The sequence below is a fragment of the Podarcis vaucheri genome, assembly GCF_965113315.1.
Source record: "Podarcis vaucheri genome assembly, chromosome: 8".
Classification (NCBI taxonomy): domain Eukaryota; kingdom Metazoa; phylum Chordata; class Lepidosauria; order Squamata; family Lacertidae; genus Podarcis; species Podarcis vaucheri.
This window is the reverse complement of record NC_138766.1, coordinates 43855795-43882690: the sequence shown is the minus strand read 5'-3', so window position 1 is coordinate 43882690 and position 26896 is coordinate 43855795. Positions and strand designations below refer to the sequence as shown.

Here is a 26896-nt window from a genome sequence, read left to right as displayed (position 1 = left end):
ATTTATATGTTTAAAAGCTCTGAGTTACGTCTGAGTTGAGCAAAAGCATTCCTCTGTCAGAATGATGGGAAAATTGTACATGTAGGAATTATTTCAGTGAAAATTTTGAAACACATTTCCTGACATTAGTTTATTTTGAGTGCTCTTCTAACATATTGTCATGCAAGTCTAGTTCTTTTTGGAGATGCAGCTGTCATGAAGGGGTGTCTGGAATGTGTTTGAGAAACGACTATACTAGGATGATTTAGAGCTGAATCTAATGTGCAACCATGTACAAACCCAGAACTAGCAGCTTTTGTGTCACAGGAAGGCTTCAGCTTTAGCTTCCCAAACTTCTTAAAAAACATATTCCAGGCACAAAACAGTGGCACCTCCAGTCTGATGAGTGAACAGGTGGCTGAGACCATTATTGGGGAGGGCCACAGTGTCTGGGCTTGTGGGGGGTGGGAGTTCAGCATCATAGAGGCCGAAATCTTCCATCCTGCATCCTCAAATAATACAGAAAGATGGACATGATTCAGGAATTTATTCTGATAAGCAGGGGCTGAGCCAGGTTAGCTCCACCTGCCCTTTGCTTACCCCATTTTCTCTTCTTCAAGGCTCTGAGCTGTGGCTTCTCCAGAGGTATTTTGCAATATGGGGCTGTATATGTCGCCGCCTGTCTCATTGCTTTCTCTGTGGCTTCCCTGGCCAAGATGCAGCTGCTGCAGCCTCTGCCCACCCAGTCTCCAGCTCTGTCCTTGGGTCCAGCTGGCTCCAACACTGGTGCAAAAAAGAAAGGGAAAGGAAAAAGGGAGAATGGGCTCTGATGCTACTTGATGCAAATGCAGAGGTTCAGCACAGATGGGCAGGGTGTGAACAGAATGTTTTGCTTTACTTTTTCAAATTGGTTTTTGAGTTGGTCAGCTTTCAAGTAGGGTGCTTTTGAACTTAAGAACTTTCAAGTTTTCCAAGGTCGGGAACAGGAAGGTTTTTGTTTTACTTCAAAATGTGTTGAGCGTCAGTAAAGTTTTGCATCTGTGAGCACTGAAGCCTGTTCCCCTTTTTGTTTTGCTCATTTCAGGCACTTCCCCTTCTCTTTTGGGGCTTCTGTCTCATGAAACCACCTCAGCTTCTTGCTCAGTTTCAAACACTTGGGATTGCAGCAACTGCTGCACATGTTTGCCCAACAAACTTCCAGGTGTGCAACAGAACTTCCCTTTCTTCTCCTTATGCCTGTGACCCTCCCACTGTGTATCCTCAACATCTGCTTCAGAGGGTTGGGGGAGCCTTTGGAGCAGATTTGGGAGTGGAGCCGAATGAGGGAGGACAAGAGGAATTCCCTTTGCATGAGTGAAAATTGCGTTGTGCAGGATACGTCCCTCCATCCTTTTCTACTTACTCCACCCACTTCTGCCAAGCACAGCTCATAGGCAGCAAGGATTTAATCTATGTTTTCTTGGACTTTAATAAACTGTGACTGAAATCTGGAAGAGCAAATGAGGTAGCAGGAAAATTGAGTGGAGGTGAGAAAATCTTTGCTGTCCCCTGAAGTCATCTTTGGTGCATAGTGCATCTGTGAGACAGCTTGCCCTCTGGCAGGATTCTGATGAGGAAACAGGATTTGTGATGGGTGGTGAACCTGTTCCATACTGAGTACCTTGTGACTTCCAAGAGAACTATATAACTGTTTTCTGTACACTCTATGCCAAACTGTGGTCCTCGAGCTTCGTTCAGCTGGTCCAAAGCATGTTACAATTATACAATATAAGAAATAAAAGAAGCAGTAAAAATACAATTAAAAGTCACACATACAGCATCTAGCGTAGTGCATTACAATTGCTATGACAGGCAGAAAAACCAGCAATTTCCAAGTGGTCCATGGTAGCAAAAGTTTGGGAAACACTGCTCTATACTGCTGCCCACTGGGTAGGAACTCAAGTTGCTTAGCTCTATTGCATGGAATGTCCTTACATGAGTCTGCATCCTCAGACCGTATGTTTGCAGACCACTTGTTTGAAAGCTCCTACTTTTATGAATATGGAATATGAGAGGCTGTCCTTAACCAATTCTGCATTCTCACTACTGCCTTTTGACTTCTAATGCTTAATGTCTTCGGATTACTGAATTTAGCTAAAATTGAGCAGAGGGGAGTTATATTCTTGATAAATATAATGTTTCCAAACTAAGCTATCTTTAATGACAAGTGTCCTTTTAAGATGACCTATGATTACAACCCACGGTTTTGCTGTCATTTAAGCTAGAGGGGACATGTGTTGCTGTCTTGCTCAATTGATGGGATTGGATAGATGACTGAGTGATGAGACCGCGGGCCGGGTCTTTAGCTTGTCATCTTGTCTGTAATTCAGTATGACAGCATGCATGCAAGGCCAGTAGATTTCTTCCATCGTCCTTATGCTTCGAGACAGAGCTCTCTGTGTGCTTTGGTGCGCTACATATTCTAGCTAGCTGAAACTTCCATGCATAGAAGTGTTTTCTCATTAACCATAAAGCCTTGGCAAGTTGTTTAGTATGGCTCATTTCTTGGTGAATTTCTCCTGTTCTGCTATGAGATACAAACTAATGTTCATTTTGAACCAAGTTATCAAGCTACTGCCTGCTGTATCTTAGTGTTTAACATGTTGCGTATGCCCTTTTCCATTTCTCTCATTCAGGTGGTCTCTTTCCTCATTTCAATCTTCCATTATCAAAACAGCTAGGAATTGCTAGGAATTATGGGATGTTTCAAGGAGCATGATATAGCTAGTTGTCAGTAAGGAATTCTAAGCACCTTTATACCTTGACTTGGTAGGTCAAGCCCTTCTGTTATTTTGTGGGTTTTTAGCTAAACGAATTAGTACAATTATTTTCTCTCTCAAATTTTGGTGGATGAAAGGCTGTTGGAAAAAATGGGAGGAAATTGCCTGGTAGAGACAGAGAACAAAACAGCTGAACTAATCTTAGGTGTTAATTAGAATATTAACAATTCAAATATAATTTCTCTCTCTCTTTCTAAAAGATTAGCTGTTCTTTTCATTACTGGGTTGTTTTTTAACACAAGCAAATAAGTGTTTCGTTTTTTGAAAGATGAAGCATCCTCCATGCAGTCAGGTTTTCTAATGTACTAGTCTATTTGAATTTTTATTTCTGTTAATCTGCATGGATCATGATATATTAACACACGCATAAAGGAAATTACCATAATATTTAAAAATCTGTCCACATATATTATGCATAGGTATATTGCATGTTGAAAAATATATAGCATTTGTTCTGAAAGTAAGCTCGTGGAAAGAGCATGGAGATCGGGCAGGGGGTGGGACAAGGAGATCGGGTGGGCGGCTGGGATGGTGAGGGTGTGTGTGTCCTGCTTTGCCCTCCCAACATGTTGAAGGGTATGATGTGTAACTTAATATACAATGCCCTGCAAAGGCATTGCTCCACAGCTTCAGTAATATCTTATAAGGTCTTTCTTTCCTCATGCCACTTCAGTTGTTAGGGGTCTCTAACCGGAGTACGGGTGGAGAACATGTTGCCCTCCCAGATGTTTCTGGGCCCCTGGGATAGCTCAGTTGGCAGTGCATGAGACTCTTAATCTCAGGGTCGTGGGTTTGAGCCCCATGATGGGCAAAAGTTTCCTGCGTTGCAGGGGGTTGGTCTAGATGACCCTCGTGGTTCCTTTCAACTCTACAATTCTATGATCACTGTGATTGCGACTCGCAGCTCCCATCACCCCTGACCAGTGGAAATTGGAGTCCAGCAATGTATGGAGGGCCACTGGTTCCCCACCCCTACTCCAGGCAGACATTTCTCTCTGCTTCTGGCATCATCCAAAATTACTACAGGATACTTGGAGGCTGTGTCCAGCATCTGAGCAGTTTTTACTTATTAAGCAATTCAGGAGCCAAGTTTGTGGCTTGGAAGTATTTTCACGAGGACTTAAGCGAAAAGGTTACTAAAAGCAAATTAATTTTAAAAAATAACTGTGAGCTCCTGTTATTAGGAGCATTGAACCGGCAGCCAAAGTTTGACAACAGTTACTCCACCTTAAACAGTGGGCCTTTCTTGGGGTGGCCTTAATTTTTATTTTTAACACTTGGATTTTGTTCCCAATGACTGAACTTCTTTGCTGCCAGCGTGTTACCCTTTGTTTTGAATAAGAAATTTATTGTGCAGAATGAATGTTGGAATGGGACAAGGGATTTGGTCTTTTCCTTGTATTTTTTCTTCTTCCCCTGATTGAAATTGGTTCCGCAAAACGGAAATTTGCCAAGATAATCTGTTTACAGAACACTCTGCTTCTTAATATAACGAAAGCAACCAGAAGGAGGAAAATGCTGCAAAGCATCAAATAAAGAGCTGTTTTAATGGGGCAGTGACATTTTGCAGAATTTTCCCTTTTGTATTAGTTTCCTGCCCGTTAGCTATGTCAGCGTAAGAATTTTCTTGCTGTGTTGCTGGGAATGTGAATAAAATAACTGTGTCCAACTTGCTCCTGATATGTCATAGCCATGATTTCTGTCCTGAACCATAGAATGAAAATCACTTGCGTGCATAGTTTGAATGCTTTGTCTGCCACATAAAATAAAGGCTTGTTTTCCCCCTAGAAGAAAGCAATGACCTCTAGAGGGAGCCATCTGTCTAAGTCGCCTTGCTAATGGTTTTTTTCTGTCTCCCATAAGTGGCCCTGTAATGGCAAAATTTGGCAACACTGGTTCTGTAGCTATACCGTTAGCTCTGATATGTGGATCTTTGTAGACTGACCTCCGGCAGAAGAAAGCGAAAGAATAGACCAACGTTAGTCGTGAATAATTTGTTATGTGTCTGTAGCCACAGTCAGCAGATGATGTTTTATTCCATAATAAAATGCACACTTCTGGGGCATATTTGTAGTAACTACTAACCACAGTGACAGTCACTCTGTATTTATTGTTTTGATGTCACATTCTTTTGTGCTACACACCCAAATAATACTTTTCTAAAGATCATGAGTATGTTGAAAAAATGTACAACATTGGGTTAAAAAATTAGACTGCAGAATAAATTATTCTGGGAACTTTGCCCATTCTCTCCCCACCCCCACTTTACAAGGTGGAATTCATTGCACTATAGTCTAAAATAATTTGCAATCAAGATATGGAGAAAATTCCTTTATAAAAATGCTGGGTTGACATTAATGTAATTTTTCCATTGGAGCCATGAAAGACTCTTAAATGAGAAAGACTTGTATAATGAATAACTGTAACTAGCAGTACGGAGCATAATTGCAATAGTTTGTTTGTTTACGTTTTGTGTATTTTTCCTTTTCTCTCTTGGAAAAAAAGTTTCCAAAAAGTAACTTCTTTTTTGTGCTGTTTATAGATTTATTTTTCCAAAACAATGCTATAGTTTTTGCTATTTAGATGTAGCAAGAGAATATTATATCATGAATGAAAGCTTTAAAATAACATGAAACATTTCTGTGATTTTTTTTCTTACTGAACAGTTTTTTTTCCAGTTTATGTACCCAACTGCTGCCCCACTTTTTGGGTACAGAACATTTATTCTGACTGTTCTCTACACACATTTTTTTGCATCCAAATACCTTCAAAAGGAAAGAGTCACCCACAGAGTAAAATAATTTTGAGGGGTGGGATGGGGATCCATATTTATTATTTTGCAAGGCACAAAGGCTGTCTGTTTTTAGCTGGGAGACCAAAAAATGATGCATGCCAAACCACATCCCTAATTGACCTTTTAAAAATTCATTTTACTCCAGGCACCCCCCCCACCCAAAATCATGAGAAAAATGAATTTTTTTATAAATGATGATTATCAGTGGGATAATTCTCAGACTACTGCTGTGTATGAGCTACCTGTGAATGATGGATTAATAATTCTTGAAGCATTGGCCCCCAAACTCTTATGCCTGTAACATTTATATAAGTGTGTGAAAGAAGAAAAAATCTGAAAACTACATTTTCATGTCTTGAATTGCTAATAAGCTGGACATCCTTAGTAGGTCTAATGAATAAATGTAATAGTTTCAAATTCATACATGCCAATAAAATAAAAATGAGTGTTCAGGATGGAGTGTGGAAGTACTCAGTCAAGCATACCTGTTTAGAGTTTCCCTTGATTCTTGGTTTCCATAACTGTGTTGCAATAAAGCCAGATCTGGAATTAACCAGGGGAAGATGGAATTTTTATGTTTTAAAATTAAAGCTCTTTGGGATAGAAGGAAGATAGCTTTTACCCTCGTGAAATGAGATGACAAGTTGGCATATCTATAGTATTTCCAGGGTACGAAGTGTTTTACAAATCTTATTTAATTATTGTCATAACACTCCTAACGTTGTTTAGACTTGTGATTTGCCCAAGGCCATCCAGTGAGGATTAGACAGGCCTGCGTGAGAGTTTCAGATTTGGATGCTCACACTGCTAATGTTTGGTCTGACGGTTGCTGAGGCAGCTATTCCTTGCAGTGGCAGCTAGTCAGAATGGGAATTAATAGCTGTATGAAGATGTGGTCAGCCAGTTGTCGTCTTTAACAAAAAGCTTGGTTTAATTGGAACTTAGCATGTGTCCCAGAAATATGTTCTCTTTTGGCTTTGCTTCAGGCAATGAACACGGCACTATCGCCAAGGAAACTGGAGAAAACAACAATGGTTTAAGCTCAGTTTGGAGCTGGAATGGTTTAAGCCAGGCATAGGTAAATTCCGGCCCTCCAGATGGTTGGGACTACAGTTCCCATCATCCCTGACAACTGGTCCTGTTAGCTAGGGATGATGGGAATTGTAGTCCCAAACATCTGGAAGGCCAGAGTTTGCCTATGCCTGATTTAAGCCAAACTTCCGACCATAGCAACAACCTTCATATATGGACCCCACTAAGTGCAAAAAATGATAATTCCCTGGAACTTTTACCATATCAAATGCAAGTGCACTTCCTTATTTAGCTATTCATTAACTCTGGGAAAGTAACAGTGAGGCTTCCTCCAGCAAGCGGCTTCTACCAGTAGCTGAATTAAGTCTAAATGTACTTTTCCAGGGAAATATCTGCACCTTTCCTTGGGGAGGGGGGCACCTGAATATGAGTTCTGATTGGCTAGAGTCCCCAAGTGACCTTCCTGTTCCACTTCAGCAGAAAAATTAGTTGGTTATACCTGCTGACACTTCACTAACCGTGTCCTTTGTCACATAGTGTACTTTCTGTCCAGCACTGTCCTTAATTGCAAAGTCAGTTGCAGCCTGTGGGAAAAATGATGCTCTACCTAAAAACATGGAGCAACACTGTTCTTATCCCAGCACAGGGCCACCATGGTTTTATTTCCCACCAGTTGTTGGTTGTATTTCCCACCCCAAGCTATGGCAGATCTGGCTACCAATCCTTCCTCAGACAGTATAATAAATAAACTTGAATGTTTTGTTCTTTAAATTACACTGCCAGCTTTAAAACTTGTTAATAAATTCTTCTCCTTTGTGCACAATTAATATTACAGTAGTGGGCTTTAGACATGGAATGAACATATATATGGATTTAGAGATATAGAGATAGATATCGATAAAGCCTACTTAGAATTTATATCATTAGACATTATCAACGTTTCAGTAGTTCCTTGAATTGTGTACTGTCTCTTTAAGGCAGGGGTCTGCAACCTTTAAGACAAAAAGAGCCACTTGGACCCGTTTCCGAAGAAAAAACAACAACTGGGAGCCGCAAAACCATTGCGACATTTAAAACAAATATATCTCCGGAGCCACAATCTGACAGCGGGCGGGAAGGTGACGTCGGGACGGTGCGTTACTAACGCACGCACCGCCCCCATGCGACGTCACAGCCAGTACAGTGCCCGCCACAGTGAGGAGTGTCGGGGCGCACAATGCGCCTCCTCCCCTTGCTAGTATCCGCCCCGGAGCCGCAGCAAAGATGTAAAAGAGCCACATGCGGCTCCGGAGCCGCGGGTTGCAGACCCCTGCTTTAAGGAAACTGTTACATCCTCAAATAAGTTCATTTCCCTACTTAAAACTCATCATTTTCCTAACTTCACCCCTGCTCTCAATCTGGTTAAGTACCAGCTCTGGGCAAGGACTCACTGGAAGTAAACAGGGTTGAATGGAGTTTCTTAGCTGTTACTCACCATCAGCTTCTTGTGATGGATGCTTTTTTCTCTGGAAATCTTGCTTCAGCTTCCCTTGAAGTCTTCCTTTTGATTAGGGACCTGTGGACCAGGACACAGCAAGAAGGAGTCATGGTGTCTTCCTCTGATGAATTCCTCCTTCTTAAGGCCAGCTGCATAATACTGTCACACTGACCAGAAACTGGATAACCACCTCTGAAGTCTTCTCATAACTTGCGCCTCTGCCTTAAGTGGTATAAGTTAATATTCACATCTTCACCTCCTTCCTAGCACTAGATCATACCACCCCTGGAAAGGGCTGTGTTTTCCCTTATATACCTCTAGAGCCGCCTGCTCATTGGCCTTTCTAAACTAATGGGGGCAAATAGAACATTCTTAAATGGCCTCCAAAGCTTTTGAATCCTTTTGAATCCTCTAGTCTACTGTACTATATAAGGTAACAGGCCTAGTTTTGATGTCTCTATAGCTTCATACAGTTATGGCCCCATTTAACCTCTTCCTGTTATTTATAAACACAACAGTATTGCCTTTTAAAACATAGTATTATTACACACAGCTATTCTAATGCATAGGAAACAGGTCCAACTTCCTGCATCTGCAAAGAGTTGGGCTAGATGAACTTCCAACTATATGGAAGTTGGCTATTAAGAATCCTTGGTTTCTGACTGTGTGGTTGCCATGTTATCCTAAATTAGAATCATAGAATCATAGAATCATAGAGTTGGAAGAGACCACAAGGGCCATCGAGTCCAACCCCCTGCCAAGCAGAAAACACCATCAGAGCACTCCTGACATATGGTTGTCAAGCCTCTGCTTAAAGACCTCCAAAGAAGGAGACTCCACCACACTCCTTGGCAGCAAATTCCACTGTCGAACAGCTCTTACTGTCAGGAAGTTCTTCCTAATGTTTAGGTGGAATCTTCTTTCTTGTAGTTTGGATCCATTGCTCCGTGTCCGCTTCTCCTGAGCAGCAGAAAACAACCTTTCTCCCTCCTCCATGTGACATCCTTTTATATATTTGAACATGGCTATCATATCACCCCTCAACCTCCTCTTCTCCAGGCTAAACATGCCCAGCTCCCTTAGCCGTTCCCCATAAGGCATCGTTTCCAGGCCTTTGACCATTTTGGTTGCTCTCCTCTGGACACGTTCCAGTTTGTCAGTGTCCTTCTTGAATTGTGGTGCCCAGAACTGGACACAGTACTCCAGGTGCGGTCTGACCAGAGCAGAATACAATGGCACTATTACTTCCCTTGATCTAGATGCTATACTCCTATTGATGCAGCCCAGAATTGCATTGGCTTTTTTAGCTGCCGCGTCACACTGTTGGCTCATGTCAAGTTTGTGGTCAACCAAGACTCCTAGATCCTTTTCACATGTACTGCTCTCAAGCCAGGTGTCACCCATCTTATATTTGTGCCTCTCATTTTTTTTGCCCAAGTGCAATACTTTACATTTCTCCCTGTTAAAATTCATCTTGTTTATTTTTGCCCAGTTCTCTAATCTGTCAAGGTCGTTTTGAAGTGTGATCCTGTCCTCTGGGGTGTTAGCCACCCCTCCCAGTTTGGTGTCATCTGCAAATTTGATCAGGATGCCCTTGAGTCCATCATCCAAGTCGTTGATAAAGATGTTGAATAAGACCGGGCCCAAGACAGAACCCTGTGGCACCCCACTAGTCACTCTTCTCCAGGATGAAGAGGAACCATTGATGAGCACCCTTTGGGTTCGGTCAGTCAGCCAGTTACAAATCCACTGGTGGTAGCATAGTCAAGACCGCATTTTACCAGCTTCTTTACAAGAATATCATGGGGCACCTTGTCAAATGCCTTGCTGAAATCAAGGTAGGCTACATCCACAGCGTTCCCTTCATCTACCAGGCTTGTAATTCTGTCAAAAAACGAGATCAGGTTAGTCTGACATGACTTATTTTTCAGAAATCCATGCTGACTATTGGTGATCACAGCATTCCTTTCTAGGTGCTCACAGACTGTTTGCTTAATGATCTGCTCCAGAATCTTCCCTGCTATTGATGTCAGACTGACTGGGCGGTAATTATTTGGGTTCTCTCTTTTCCCCTTTTTGAAAATAGGGACAACATTTGCCCTCCTCCAGTCTGCCGGGACTTCGCCTGTTCTCCAGGAATTCTCTAAGATGACTGCCAGTGGTTCTGAGATCACATCTGCCAGTTCTTTTAATACTCTTGGATGCAGTTCATCTGGCCCTGGAGACTTGAATACATCTAAACTAGCCAAATATTCTTGTACTATCTCCTTAGTTATTCTGGGCTGTGTTTCCTTTGCTGAATCATTTGCTCCAAATTCTTCAGGTCGGGCATTGTTTTCTTTATCGGAGAAGACTGAGGCAAAGAAGGCATTGAGTAGTTCAGCCCTTTCTGTGTCCCCTGTTTGCATTTCACCATCTTCTCCTCTGAGTGATCCCATTGTTTCTTTGTTCTTCCTTTTGCTACGAACATACCCATAAAAGCCTTTTTTGTTGCTTTTAACCTCTCTAGCAAGCCTGAGTTCATTTTGTGCTTTAGCTTTTCTGACTTTGTGTCTACACGTGCTGGCTATTTGTTTGAATTCCTCTTTGGTGGTTTCCCCCCTTTTCCATTTTTTGTACACATCCTTTTTTAATCTTAATTCAGTTAAAAGTTCTTTAGATAGCCACCATTATATTTAGATGGCTAAGTGGCTACTCGTGTGTTCCTCTCCTTGGAGGGAAAAAAGGGGAAAGGCCATGTGCAAAGGAAGTGGGAGAGAATTAGCCTGAGGATTTGGACTGGATTTGGATTGTAGTCCATAGATCTTGTTGCAGACATAAAGATCACATGAAAATAAAATACTTAAAACAGAATGTGATGTGCATATTTGCCAGGCTAAATGAGTCCACATGGGTGACTTCCATTCCATGCAACTACACAATATTCACCGTGCTTTTATTTTGTTTTTCTGTTAGAAAATAGTGCTTCAGTGGGTACTGGCAGAGGTTGATGTCGTTTTACAAAAGCCAGCTACTGCCCTGTGGAAGCTGTTGCCGGTGCTCTTGCTTGGAAAGACCAAGTGCCCCCAAATCTAAACTGGTCTCCTGCATTGGTAACATGTTGTATTAACAGCAGATTCATTTATTTCCTAATTAACAAAAAGTGTTCTTTTTATTTAAGCCATCTGGCTGGAGAGCATGTTGTTTAGCTGCTTGCCGTTACAGATTGGAGCTACATGGGGAGAAAGATGTCTCAGTTCTTGTTTTGGCTTGTGTCTGGTTTGATGTCGTAGGTGCACTATTGCACATGCTCATCACTGCAGCGTTCATTCCTCACTGACTGCAAAAAAGTGTGTTAAAATATTTCTTTTTACCAACAAAACAGGTATTGTTTTGACAGCCTATTTCATGCCACTCCATCAATTGCAATTCAGACTTGCGGTTCTCTTTACACAACAATGAAAGAACCTGGAGCCAAGCTCTTTAGATGACCCTCCTCTGTAGGGGCTTGCCAAGAATTTTAAAATAGCCCCATGGTGGTCTCTTGGCTCATCTTCATTAGTGATGATGTACTTGTGTGGATTCAGTGCTGTAACATGAAAGGTCTACTGCTTTTTACCGATCCATCTTCTCTGCAGTTCCCTTCTGTTTCTCACTGTGCATGTAACCTTTCCCTGGTCTTTCCTAGCTGTGCTGTCTCACATCTCCATTCTGTCTTGAAGTGGAATTCTGCCTGACCTCTAAAATTTTCTCTTTCCTGTGCAGCTTTCATTGTTTCTCCACCTTTGCTATATGAGTATTAGTCCATAAATTATCATTTTCAACAGATATGCAATTCTACTTTCCCATAATATCAAAGATCTTCTAGCCTCTGCTATAATCTTCTACTGATACTACTCGTCTTGACCTCCAGGAATATATTAATAAGAATATATTCTTGCCTTACAGGCCAGTCTTCACCTTAGTTATTCAGGCTGATAAAAGGCATGCAATTGGATAGCTTCCACAGCTAAAACAGTAGCAAGCAAAATTGTGCTCTGTAGTCTAGCATTGGCCAACATTATACTCCAGAATTGCAGAAGACAGTATTGGGCCCTGAATTGTTTCTTTGACACATTAGTACTTCACAACGCATGCAGGTTGACTTGGGAGCAGTCTGACTCGAGACCACAGTGGGAAAAACACATGATTTGTATCCAGGAGGTCACCAGTTCATCCCCTCGCATCTCCAGCTAGTGGTTGGAAAGACTCCTGTCTAGAACTGGAGAACCTTGGCCACTCAGTGTAGACAACACTGATGTAGGTGGATTAATAGTCTGACCTTGTATAAGGCAGCTTCCTACCAGTAGAGAGTACTATTTTTCAGATGACTGAATCATCAAGATAGCCTCATGCATTTGGGAATGGAGGCATAGTTATAGACCATCTGGATTCTAAGCATACCTCCCTCCTCCTTGCAACCCAAGGCCCACTGTCTAGATGTGATGGTGAAAGAAACAGGTTTCAGTGTGGAGTGTGAAATTGGAGCTGGCAAGGAAACTGGAACAACTAATTGCATGGATGCAATAGATGTTAGGGGTGCTCCACTGAACAGAGCCTCCTCAAATGTAGTTTGGCTTAAAACAGGGATGGGGAAACCATGGCACTCCTGACATTGTTGGACCTTTGTCCCAGCCAGCATGACCAGTTGTGACTGTGGTACAGCTGGTGCCTACCCTTTTAGATCCCAGCAAAAGACCTGGTTCTTAGCCCAGGCTTCTAGTGGAAATACTTACATTTTTATTTCACTGCTTTTGACTTACCTGCCTTGCTTTTTGTAACAGCATTGTGAATTTGAAGTGGTTTTAAATGTAACTCACTCTAAAATGGTTGTTCAATGAAGAGTAGGTAAGGAATGTTTTAAATTTTATAAAAAACATACATTTTAAAAAATGGTGAGGGATGATGAGAGTTGTGATCCAACAATATCCAAGCTCATGAACTGATTCATGTTAGAGTGGCTCTCATGTTTAGAACTATACATTTGTAAGGTAAACTTTGGCTCAGAGAAGAAGTCTCTGCTCTCTTAACCATGCTTAAGTAGATTGGGAGTGCATCATGGATTCCCATGGATTCCCTCACTCTCCTTTTTTTAATTTTAACTCTGGTCTAGTTATATCTGCACAGTGGTTAACACTTTTATCAAGGTTTGCAACTCTTATTCAAACTTGGTTTGAAGCACTAATTTAAATTTCTAGGAAAAGTTGTGCTCCACAGGTCACGCCTTATATTTATTAAAATGTTTATGTTATTCAAATATGCCTAACAGTTTTCCAGTTGGACTTTGTGAAGAAGCACCAGTTTTCAGGTTGGCTTACAGGTTAGCCGTGTTGTTGTCTGGTGGCCATCATAATACTCAGCAGAGATGTAGACAGGAAAGTTGACTTAGCTGGGTGTCAAGATGGGCATTTCAACATGGAATCAAATGCACACAAAGCTTCATACAACTGTACTGCAGCATAAATTTTATGCAGCAGCAAGATCATTAACTATTCTCTAAAACTCTATGGAAAACCTTGCTGTTACGAAAAATTAGAATAAAATAACCCATATCACCAACTAGTAGGATACCCATATGTATTTTTTTTTAATAAAACCCCCAACACAGTCTTTAAAACTTTAAACTGAATATGAATTTGTACCCGAGATGAGGGCAAGCACAAAGACCAGCATTTTTGAGGTTTGATGCTGTACCAAGATTACACTCCTCTGCTGAAAAGTGTGCCTTCTCTTTTGCCTCTACTACTTTCACATCAAATCTCAGGAATGATGCCATCGCTCCAGGTCAAAGGAAAAGCAGAACCAGCTGCCTTAAGCCAAACAAAGAGCAGGTTTGCTGTCCTCCCTGCTATTTTGGCTTGAGCTCTTCAGACTGGAAAATTCAGAAGCATGATCTCTCAAGCTTTGTAAATGCCAAAGCCATCTAAGAGGAAAATAGGACAAGGCTACCCCCAGGCAAGTTTGTACAGAAATCCGCTGGCTGCAAGGAAGATTTACGGTAAACATCGCATAGGATGGAACTGCTCCATGGAAATTATTCCACAAGAACAATCCTGAAGGAGTATATATAGGCAGATTTAAAAAAGGAACATCTGGGAAATATGGTAGAAGGCAAAGGAAGACTCAACAGATGAGGTATTGCCTTTTCAACAGGGACCACAAGACGGCCATCAACAACAAAGCTGTCTAAACAATATTGGCTCGGCCTTGGAAGGTGATTTCATGTTGACAAGGCACACCAAAGGAGAAAGCACATGGGGTGTGCTTCTGCTGTGCTTCGGGGGAATTTGGGTAGTGAGAGACTGCACCCTTCACATTCTGCTCTGTAAATGGAAAAAAGAGAAAGCCTGGCATCCACAGGCCCACTCTTCCAGTGCTTGCTGGAAAAAGGCACCACAGCTTTAGAAGCAACTACAGCAGCTTGTAAGCAAAAAGGATTAGGTAACACAAAGTGCCAATAAGATCCTTGAGCCTGGAGAAGGATCCAGATTTGGACCAAGTGCCACAAGAATACTTCTGAATTGGACTCACTGTCCTAAAATTATACTGTCAGTATTCATCCATTTCATTTTGAGCCCCAGACACTTTAGTATTACGTCTCTCGATATTCTTATAAATGCCATACTGTAAGATAGATGCTTTGATAAATGGTGAAATGCAAAATCTAGCAAAATTGACCTATAAAGGTAGGGAGCACTAGCTGACTATTATATTGATGAGAATAGATTCCAGATTGAGCAAAATTGCCTTACTGTAAAACACTTTGGGAATACACAGTTCCACATCTAATATGACATTATTGTTATTATAGGTTTGGAGAGGGGGAGGAAATCTAAAGTGTTAGCTAGGGAAGTTACCATTGAACGCCCTTTTTGGTACTGATTTCATTATCACTAGGATAAATCTTAAGAAGACTGTTCTGATTTAGAAATATGACTGCTTATCACTGAGGTGTAGAAACTTCATGCTACATGTTCAAGCAGCAACTTATGTACAACATAAATGAGGGAGTTAAAACTAAGAGCAATTATTCACGATGAGCTTTCTGTGTGCTGAGTAGTATGATGAGTCATATTTTTGTTGTTGTTGACAGATTATCCCTAAATCATTCAGTCTAGCTGGGAAACTTCTTCCCAGGGAAAGTCTATCTTTAAAAGTTTGGAGATCAGTTTTTGTATCCTTTGTTTGATTATTGTAAGAGAAGGCATCAATTCTCCAGAGAATATTTATTTTGTGTGTGTGTGTGTGTGTGTGTGTGTGTGCATGAGGGGCTGCAGGGTAGCGGAATTCCTAAAAATTGTGTGCTTCCCCCATTACGCTGGTTGATTCCTTCTGTTGGTGGACAGAGATCATTGGTTACCACTCACTGATTATTTGTTTGGAATTGTTTCGCAATACTTTAAAAAAAAATTAATTGGTGTTTCATTAGTTTTCCTTTGTTGATTCGTCAAGGCATAACAGGTTTTATACTTCATATTAATGTGGTTGGTTAGATAGGAGGATGAATATGGCATTCTAAACTCTGTTCAGTTTTGCATTTGCTGGATTTTGCCTTTTAAAACAGCTAAAGTTGCATGAGCTGTCGCTAGCAAATGGCGTATTGTTACATCACCCAAACAGAATGGGTTTCTGCTTTTGGACAACATATCTCTAAAGTTCCTGGCAGATGGCTATCGCAGGAGGTTAGGAAGGATTGAACAGTTTGACAAACACAGCCTCGGAGAACCTCCTCTGGAATTCTAGAGAGGGTTTTCCAGCTAGACTTAGTCATTCCCCCCCCCCTCAAATGTCTTGGCATGGCTGATCACTTGAGGGTGACATATGGTAGGAACACGCTCTGAGGGACAAGCCTCCCGGATGGCAAACAGCACCATGCAAAACAGACAGATGGTGGCTTATTCAACCTTGGAAAGTCGTTTAATCCTACATACTGGCAAGGCCTGAGTGTAAAGAGAGACAGACACACAACCCTAATGGAATCTGAAGCAAAGATGTGATGAGTTCACTTACAAATTGCCTAGGACTGAGACTGCCGTAGAGTTGAACTGATATGGTTGTACACAAGGATTTGTGAACATACGAGTTCTGGTTGTTTTGAGCAACATCATAGACTAAAGAACATTGAGCAAAGTCAGCACTTGTTCTTTCAACTAAAATTAAAATGGCATATTTGGAAAGCCACTGATGATTTGACTTGTTCACTTGGTTGAAACTTTGCTTAGGAGAGGTACCTGCTTCTCTTCAGGATTCTGATTACATTTTAAAAGGGAAGTATTCAGGTCTCATTTTCTCTGTCACAAACCATCAGGTTTATAAACACCCCCCCTCCCACAACCACATGTGTATTGCATTTATTTGCATAATACATACAAAGAAAATGGTGAAATACAATATTTTGCTGGCTAACAATGGAGACCAACAAAGTCAATGACTAAACAGTGGTAATCCATTAACAAGTCAGTTTTTTTTAAAAAAAATACTAATAAGTTGGGTTTTTTAAAATGTAATTTTTAAAGTCATATAACCTAATATTTAGGTTTCAATTCAACTAAATCGTTGTACTGGCAGGAGCCAACACAATGACTCCTGCTAGTGCAACAGCGCTTTCCTTCCTCTCTGCCTCTCATGCCCTCCTCCAAATCATCTCTTGGGGGTTGGGAGAAGTTCCAGAACAGCACGTGGAGGTGAGGCACATTATTCCATCTGGGAAGCAGAAATGCTGATGGAACGATTGTATTAGCAGGATGTTGAATTCCATCCTTAAAAACCCCACCAATAGTGAGAAAGTGTTAACCTTTTTATGATTATTGGAGCGATATTTTATAGAGCAGAGTCCTCCTGTGTAGAAAGTCCTTCTAAAGGATGTCCAGCTTCTGAGTTGTCTTGAAAATGCATAATAATTACTCTTCTGATCACTGCAATAGTTGATCAAGAGTTTGGAAATATTCGTGGCTGAGATTTCTTCTCTGTGTTTCCTTCTCAGAATATTTGCCATCACATGCCTGGTTCCAGAGTGCTCATATCCACTTGAACTGGTTTCAAAGGGATACTGTGATTCTCCGATGTCTGCCTTGGTAAGTAGAGCTGTGTGTGGTGTCTCCACAGCCCACCTCCCACCTGATACAGAAACTCTTAAGTTTTGTTTTGAGTAGCCCTGTCATTCTTGATTGTTTCCCCCATCTTCTCCAACACTCTTACCCAACTCGGTGCCATCCAAATGTTTTGGACTACTATGCTGACTGGGACTGATAGATGTAATACCCCGAAACAGCTGTAGGGGAAGGTTGGCGGACACCAGACAGATGTCAATTCTCCCCAAATACCTCAAGATCAATAGTTTGAAATGGTTTGCAAAGATTTTAAAATGTGGCTATTAGAATGATAATAAAGATAGTCTTTCTTACAATGAAGACTGAAATTAAAAATTAAAGTGACCGATCGCACATGCTGCCGCTTTCATTTGGTAGGCAATAGAAAAGGTTTTCATTTTGTAGACAGGCTAGACACTTTGCTGGTCACAGCCTCCTCTTAGAGATTGTGTTTCAAAAAAGGCATATATTTCCTTGCCTGCATTCCTCTGGATACGAATAACTAAGAGGTGCAGCACTTAGGAGAGGAGCCAGCTGTTTGCAGAAATGTCTTCTCTGCCTACAAAAGAGAGAAAAAGTTTCATGGCTCCTAGAAAAACTGACACAATTGTGTTTTCTCAGACATTTCTGCTGAAACAGCGAAGTCTATATCAAACATACGTATCACCAATAATTCCTACTCACCCCCAACACCAGCTAAGGACAATGGGAACACAAGTCAAACCATACATTTTTATATGCTAAATAAAGTCCAAAAGGTGGCCATAGGCATGTGGAACTATTTGTCCTTTCAATACAAGTTCATATAATCTTCTCCATAAAGCAGGTGTGGGAAAACTTTGGCTTTCCAGATGTTGCTGAACTGCAGCTCCCATCACCCCTGGCAATTCTCTGTGCTTGCTAGGGCAGATGGGCATTGTAGATCAACAACATCTGAATGGCCAAAGGTTCTCCACTGCTGTCATAAAGCAGGGGGTATTGTTGGGGGTATTGCCTGTCTCATATTATTTTTATCTATGCTACATAGCAGGGGAGGGTAACTTGTTCTGGGTAGCTGGTCAGATCTTTCCCAACCACTGTGGGTGAAATCTGACCAATGGGAGGGTCCGCTTACCTCACACCAGGCGACCTATCTTTACCCACACTTTCTGAAATGAAACCATGTGGGTGAAGACACAGCCCACAAAGCATTGACAGTTGGCTGATCTTCAGCTGATTGTTTGTGCTTGCAGATTGCTAAGCACAGCACTACCTGACCACTATCTGATGTCATAATAAGGCAGGTGAGTGTGATTTGGCCTAAATGGCCCAGCAGGCCTGGGTTCTCCACTGCTGCCATATTGTGTGAGGGTTGCTGGCTGACCATCTCTTTTCCAGGTTGATTCCTGGCTAATAGTCCAGGATGATCTGTTGATGTTTTATCAAAGGGAGCTAACAATGGGAAATGCTACCCTGGTACCCAGGAGTCTCTCTCTCTCTCTTTCTCTCTCTTTTCTCTCTCTATCTCTCTCTCTCTCTTGGAATGTGATGCAGTCAGAACTTGGGGAAGGTAACATAGTGCAACACCCTCAAGCTTTGCTAAAATTAGAGAAAAACAGTTAAAAGGTGTTTTACCATTCAGATTTGGAGACAATGAGAGAGCTGAGAGTTTTCTACTTCAGGTTTAGCTGGAAATTAGGGTGCAAGGTTGTGGAACTGCAGAAGTTGCACTGTAGAATCTGATGCAGGTTGTGCTGTCTGCTTGCAGAAGTGTCTTCTCCTTTTCCTCTGCTTTAATAAGTAAAGTAGATATTAGGAAGGCACCATAAGCCTCCAGTGCTCTCTCAATCAGTGGCAGAGCCAGTATGGTATAGGGAACACAGAAGAAGCACTAAATTTGGTACTGAGCGCACAAGAATTCTGAGAACCACAGAACCACTAAAGAGGTCATCCAGGAAAAGTAAATCAAGCCCCGTGTCACATTCTTGAACTAGGATCCCTGAACTGCAGAGTTGCACTGGCACTACAGGACTGAAAATAATTTCCTTATCCTGATCCCAGTCCTAATTTGGGGGAGAGAAGATTCCAGTGCAGCCCACAGTCCTTTCCTGGCAAGCACATGCTGCCATTGGCTTGGATCTCAGGTTGCTCTGCTATTCATGCAGGGGCAGTGATTGCCGCTCACACTGCAACCCCTCTTCATACCGAGGCTGAGTCTGTCCCAAACCCAGGCCTGAATTGACTGAAATGGGTCAAGATAATGTGTTCCCTCCCAAACAGTCTTATAATCTAATATATATTCATCTTAATAATAGCAGTTTCCCAGGGATCCTGGGTGGTATTCAGTGTTAGTCCTACTCAGAGTAGACCCATTAAAGCTAATAAACATGACTAACTTAGATTCATTAATTTCAGTGGGTTTACTCTGAGAAGCACTTAGCTGAATACAACCCACGGTCTCCAACTTAAAACAGAAAAACCAAATCAAATGTTTTGAGGCAAACCCCATTTTCAATAAAGCAGACAATTTTCTACTCATTTCAAAGGATGGGTTGGGGAGAATAAACTCTAGGGATGTTTCCAACATATTTCTTGAAAATACATCATCTCTTCTGTCTCTGAACGTCCTTAATTTTGTTAAAAAATAACACTTTAAGCTTTTGGGCAGTTCTTCCTAAGAACCAGCATCTTACTGTTATTTTTCTTAGCATATCCTTTCATTATTAAAAGCTTGGTTCTGCAGCTGTCTTGCATACAGATCCTCCCTTTGAAGTCCCAATAGCTTCCAGCGCTGAGTGGACTGCAGACTTTGCCTCTGTGTGTTTTGGTTATGTAACAGATTAGATCACTATGAGCATAGTCGGATGATCTCAACAGAGTGGAAATGAGGGATTTGAGCAGGAGAAAGAACAAGATACAGCATTTGTTTTAGTTTTATTTAAAAATGATTGCTACCCAAGATAGCAGCATGCCATTGAATGCGAAAGTAACCACACCATAGCAAATGCTACCTTCCTTTCATTTTTATATTAGAAAAATGTTTCCCATGTGGCAAATAATAGGATTATTGGGAGTCAATCAAAGCAACACAAGGGACTAATGAAAGAAGAGGGGGGAAGATACATGGCTTTCTAAACATCATCAGAAATCTGTAGGTCTCTTTAGTTAAATATTTGGGAATGGCTGTCTAGTAAATTATTTGGTTAGCCACATAAATAAAACGTTATCTCATCTATATTTTCCTCACCCCTCTGAGTAAAATTCATGCCACATCCAATTTGGATACAAATATATAGTCTGATAATTTGTCAATGGCTAACATGTGCTGTGGAAGTTAAAGGTCAAGGCAGTGCAACATACACTCTTAAAAATGCTACTTCTACAGGAGACTAAGGGGCTGGTTAGCACAGTTGGTTAGAGCGTGGCGCTAATAATGCCAAGATCCCTGTATAGGCCATTTTTCATACTTCGTACAGGAGACGAAACGAGTTTAACTGCAAAGTTAAATGTGGGTAGTTTATATCCATTCCTTATCTGTCATATTTTTTTCATACTCAGTATGCCTTAGTAGGCAAGTACGTTTTGACTATAAAACAATAGTGGTGTTTTTTTTTAAAAAAAACACCTCATTGCATTTATATATGTTGACAGTGATCATTGTGCTAATTATGTTTATAAAGTTGGGGTCCAAGTCCAATTGGCTCCTCTGCTACAGTAGGATACTTTTCCATTCTTACCCCTGCTGAGTTTTAGTATATGGTAGCTGCTTCCATTTCACATAGCAAGCAAGTGGCATAATAGTATGCTGATTGTGCTGAATAATGGAAATGTATTCCCCATAGGATAAGTGGAGGTGACTCTGTGGCATACTACAGATGTAGCACTAAACTGTGACCCCCATCTGCACTCTACACTTTAAAGCAGTATCATACCACTTTAAACAGTCAAAGCAGTGCAAGGTGGTAGCACACAAGCATGAGACTTGTGTATGTATTACCAACCTAAACTATAGCTTTGTATTACATCCATACCAGGCCTGTGTTTGTGCCAGCATGTGTATCTGCAAGAAATTATTGTCCACATCAGAAAATAAAAAAGTGCAAGTTAGGAAGACACCCTTTTCTAAAGCACAGTTCAGTCCTGCTGTACCTTTTGCTACCTCTTATTGTGTTTGCGCAGAGATCTCAACAACATGCCCTTTTAAAATCTGCTTTTGGTTTTTCTTGGAGAGGTGTCATTTTTCGCTTCAAGAAGCTGAAAGTTCATCATGCGACTCAACAGATCAGTAAATGAAGTTCTCGAGTGTTACACACATGCAGTGCACACTTCAGACAAGCAGCTAACTTCTCCACTTCTGATAGCATTCAACTGAAATCTCAATTTTCATAATGTTTTAATGAAGAATGAAAAGTTGCCTTAATGTGGATGAGTAAGCCATTCCTCAAGTCATCAAAGAAGAAGGGGAAAATAATAATTAGAAGTCATGCTTGAAAGACTATCTGGTGTAGTTTAATGGCAGGTTGGCATTTTCTTCCCGCCCCTCAAATCATGCCAGGGGAAAATTGCTGATGAGTCATGATATGCTGTAAGTGCTGCAATGAGGGGGGCATGTAAGAGTATGATTCATAAATAATTGCTGGTAGGGATGAAAAAGTCGACCAATATCCTATAAAACAGGGAGACCTGTCACAAAAGCTTAATCTACCTATAGTCAGGGGATAAATGAATGACCAGTATGAATGTCACTTTAATTTTGCTCCTGCAATATGTGTGTTATGTGTGTACCACAATGCAGTTACATTGGGTACTTCCAAAACAATTTAACAGGAATTCAGTACTGAACTGTCTGGGGCTTTGTTGCTTAATAAGATGAATCTCAAACTTTTTTTGTAATTATGGTGAACAGCAGTTAGTAACTTTGCAGGCTTACTCATTTGCAACTAATGATTTCATTTAATAAAATATAGTAAATCTAGACAACAGCCAGGACATTTTGCTAGCATTTCCTATGCCACAATTTGGAAGTGTGTATAAGCAAAGCAAACTTCATAGTCTGCAAACTACACAAGGCAAAGGACAATAGTGGGTCTTCACAAATCAAAATAAATTTTGTTTGAACTAAGGCTTTCAAAAAGCATTTGATAAAGTCCCTCTCATCAAAGGCTCTTGAGTAGACTTGGCAGACATGGGATTATAGCTCTTCCTATGAGTCAATAACTGATTAAGAAAAGGAAGCAGGGAATAGGAATATCTGGACTGTTCTCAGTTAAGTCACAATGTAAGTTATCCTGAACATAGGTGTGAACTCCCTGGGACCCTGGGTCCTTGAGCACCCACAAAATTCCCCATAAAGGGGCTGGGCACTCACAATTTTTGGTGCCATGACCATGAACGCTGCATGGCACCCATGGCCCCAGGCACCCACAGTTGTGGGGCCAAGCTGGCACTCCTGATCCTGAATATGTAGTATTGTGGGTGGTGCTGTGGTCTAAACCACTGAGCCTCTTGGGCTTGCTGACTGGTTCAAATCCCCATGACGGGGTGAGCTCCTGTTGCTCTGTCCCAGCTCCTGCCAACCTAGCAGTTCAAAAGCATGCCAGTGCAAAGAGATAACTAGGTACCGCTGTGATGGGAAGGTAAACGCGTTTCTGTGCATTTTGGCACTCGTCCATATCTCTTTCCTGCTTTCTGTTAACTGGATTCTAGGAAAGGGGTGGCCACCAAGCAATTTCAAATGGCCCTGGAAGACTTCAACAGTTTGGTGACAGTGGTGCACTTTTTTATTTTTAATGTATCGGTCCACTTTGTGTATACAGTGCGTTAGAGCAGCAGGTGAATAAGATCATCCTCACCTTGCCTTGTTTCAAGACATTCAATGGGGCTTTTCATACAGTTCCAATGGAGCTGCTGCTTCCAGATCACTCAGCGATGATCAGCACTCGGGTATCATTGGAGGTTTCTGATGATAACCTGAGTACCAGTGATAAATTCTATGGAAGCAGAGCTTCTATTGGTAACCACAGGAGAAACCCCATGGACCACCTTGAAGCAATATTCCAGGCAAGAAAAATTGACTTTGCTGGAAGCTGCTACTTCAAAGGGCCCCGAGGCAGCAGTTCCCAAGGCCTTCCCTCATTCCTGCCATCAGGAAAGGTAAAAGGCAAGGGAAGCTGCCTGCAGTTGAATGTGCCTGCTATATACACGATCTACATGATCATGCAAACCTCTTTGTGTGTTGTGAATTTGTGTGTGTGAGAGAGAGAGAGAGAGAAAGAAAGGGGGGGGGGAGAGATTGTCCGCAACAACTTTGGCAACACCCATATTTTGACCATACTCACTGTACATTGTAGTCTTTTGAGGTTACAGTGGGGCAATATGGCCCTCTGGCTGAAAAGGTTTCTAGGGAATGCAGAATGTTGCCATGATTCAAGTTTTCTCTTTCACCCAGCAAGAGTGTCCTGCTCATTGTTGACCCAAATATGACAAATGTTGTAAATCTAGTAACCTAATAGCTTCTACCTTTATTTGGCCTTAATGTGGATGTGTTTTCTTTATGTCAGGAGGAGGCTTGATTAATTTATCTGGGTTTGATATGGGTAACATTTAAAACAGTAAAATAAGTTTGGTAGTCCGTTCATTTTTATTGCAGCTCCCTTAGCAGCAATTTACCTCATGGAGCAGAGAAATAGAGTTTGCCAGAATTATTTCCAGATACTTAATTTACTGTGGAATTACTTAATGCCTGTGTTTTTAAAAATACATTCAAACCAATTATAGGCAGATATTTAGTTATATTCAGTATATTTATTTACATGAACACATTACCTGCGCTTTAGCTTTGTATGCAAGTTTTACCTTTTTATTTCATGTAATTTTTGTATTAGGTGGTTTTAATATTTTACTTGCAAACTACCCAGATAACTTTAAAAAACAAAAACAAAACAAAACTGGGTATTGAAAGTAAATGCATAAAACATACTTCCTCCATAAACAAATCAGAAACTCTTATCTTGGGTGGATTGATTTCAAATTGTTTTTTTAAGTTACAAAGAGTTAAATATGCAAGCTGAAATTTAGCAGCACTGCAGATACTTCTGACAACAGTGGCTATAACCTACTAGATGTCCTCTGTATAAGCACCAATGTGACTTTGGGGACTGCTGAGACTCAGTCTGTTGCGACTGGCATCAGTTGCCACAGGCAAGTAATCACAAGAAACTGACCTTGGCGAAAGCACATTTTACACTTCAGTGCTGTTCGACTGTGTGTGTGTGTGTGTGTGTGTGTGTGTGTGTGTGAGAGAGAGAGAGAGAGAGAGCAATACGAATAAAAGGAAGGCAAAAGGATTATCACAATTTTCAGAAATTTCAGAGGTACAGTATATGCACAAATATAGACTAAACCTCTGGATGCCCAATTTTATTTCAATTTAATTTTTATGTCAATTTTCCTGGAAATATGTATCAAAAAGTGCTATACGAAATAACTATATATTTTTAAACAGAAAAACAAGAGTGGCTGCTTTTAAAATATACCTCTCAAGGAGTGTGCAAAACAACTAACCAAGCTTCTTTCTATTCCTCACTGTGCATTGTTACCAGAAATAACAAATTCAAAAGCAATATGTATGATTTTAAAAAAAAGACCTTTTATAACTTAATTTTAAAATGCATTCGTTGCGGTCCCAGTTTAAACTTTTTGCTGCAACTATGAATACTGTGCACTATAATGGTGTCTTTTGCACTGCAACATGCGCTCAGTTGCCACTAATTAAGAACTTGATGGAGAACTTTATCACAACCCCTGATGCAAAAGGCACACATTTTCTGTGTGTGCTTTTCAACTTGCATATACAATGGCTTGAGGCTTTGAACTGCACAGTTTGTCAAGCCAGAAACAATGTTTTTCAGGGACATTGATGACCTAGGGCAGATAAACTGACAGGCACTGTGCCGGAGGCACAACCTCCAGAATTTAGACTGCCATGTGGTAACTTATAAGATACCTTTTACAATTTTCAACACTGGATGGCTCAAGTAAAAAAACCCAGTTTAGTTTATTCTTCAGATGCACGTTTGTTTCTTAGAAATATTATTTAAGATTATGAACAACTTAGTTATCCCAGTGTCCAAGACGCAGGCTGGTTTGCATACCCTCCAACATGTTGCCCAGAAAACTTAGACACACATCTTTTGGGACATACTCCTGCACAAGTTGTGTGATGTGACCCATGCGAGATTGTGCCCCAAAACATCTTGCAGGCCGTGGTGCCGAAAAACACACATTTTGGGCACCGTGCTCTGGAGAACACAGCCCCCCAAAATAGGATGTCCCGATTTAATTGGGGCATTCAGAGATTACCCGTTTGTCTCCAGGCCCAGTTCAAAGCACTGAGGATGACCTTTATAAATAGCATCGGTCCAGGAAACCTCAGGGGCTGCCTTCTTCCTACCAGCCTTCCCTGTTCCAAAAGATTTGACAGAAGTTTGTCTCTTTGTCTTCTTGATGGTGCACCCTTGGCTGATAAGAGCTAGAGAAAAGACCTCATTGTGGCGTCACCCAATTTACAGAGCTCTTTGATTCCCCAGTGGTGTTTTACTGTATTAAAAAAAACCTTTTAGTTTAGGCAGATGTTTTATCAGCTAGGCAGGTTTTTATCCAATGCTTTTCTTATAGACTCACTGCTGCACTTCATATATACCATAGTATTTTATGGTTGCTTTGAATTCGTGATAGCCACTCTGAGTGGTGCATAGGCAGGATATACCAATTCAAAATAAATAAATAATAAAATTATTGGGCATCTAAATGAGTGAAAATTAGCTTTTTAGCAGGGAAGCAGCAGAGACTGAACTCACTTGCCCTCCTACATGCTGATTTTAAGCATTTTAAGAAGAGCTTTTGCATATGCAACCCTGGCTGCTGGATTAGGGAAACCTGTGTGCAGTGCCTATTTACATGTACAATACCCAATTCAGCTAAGGATATACACTGGAAGCTTGCTTCCACATTCAAATTTCCCCCAGCTGGATCAAAGCAGACCAAAGCCGTGTTTCAATTCCTGAAGCTCTCCACCCATGCAAATTGGCTGATTTCAACCACACAGTTCCAAATTGTAATCACCACTGCTTCCTTCCAACTTAGTGTGTTCAGGATTATGATGCAGGACAAAAAAGGTTCTGGAAGTTGGAACAATAGGTATAACCAATTAGTAAGTCAAGTTGCCTTCCTACTGGCAAAGTATTGATCCTAAGTGGATGCCTTAGTATATGCAAACAAATCATGTTTATTTAAATTTTCTATGCTGCCTTTCTGCCTTTCTCTTCAGCTATAACGTAGTTTCACTAATTCCCATTCCTCAGTCATTTGGGAGAGAGAGAATTTCTGTTAGTAACTACGAGTGCCTCACTTCTTTTTAAGACTTCATACTTTTCTCCATAGATTATAAACTTTAATGAGTGGTCTTAAGAGTGTAGGAGGATGAATCTTACAAGCAAGCTGTTCATGTATATATTGTTAATACATGATGAGAACAGATTACTGAGAAGCAATTGAGATACCAACACAATAGTCTGCCTTGTCCTCAAAAGTGGTAATTTCTACAACATTTTGATTCACCCGTTTCCCCCCCCCCCTTACCAGATGCATGAATTACTCTTTTCAACAATATGTAGCATCTGCTAATGTTCTGTGTTGCTTTCACACTGTG

General features: G+C 41.0%; 1 protein-coding gene and 1 long non-coding RNA gene across 2 annotated transcripts in view; one reads left to right on the top strand and one right to left on the bottom strand.

The window, feature by feature from the left end:
* The window catches only part of LDLRAD4 (low density lipoprotein receptor class A domain containing 4), a 263298-nt gene that overhangs the window by 34117 nt on the left and 202285 nt on the right, over positions 1–26896 (top strand). The window contains exon 2 of the mRNA XM_082235210.1: positions 17103–17193. The gene's annotated coding sequence lies outside the window, so the exon portion shown is untranslated. The remainder of the gene's footprint in view (positions 1–17102; positions 17194–26896) is intronic.
* On the bottom strand, positions 538–18411 carry LOC309539247. Its single transcript, XR_014222786.1, has 3 exons — positions 18323–18411; positions 8099–8179; positions 538–762 (listed from the first exon to the last, which is right to left on the bottom strand). It is a non-coding gene; the product is annotated as an uncharacterized lncRNA (long non-coding RNA).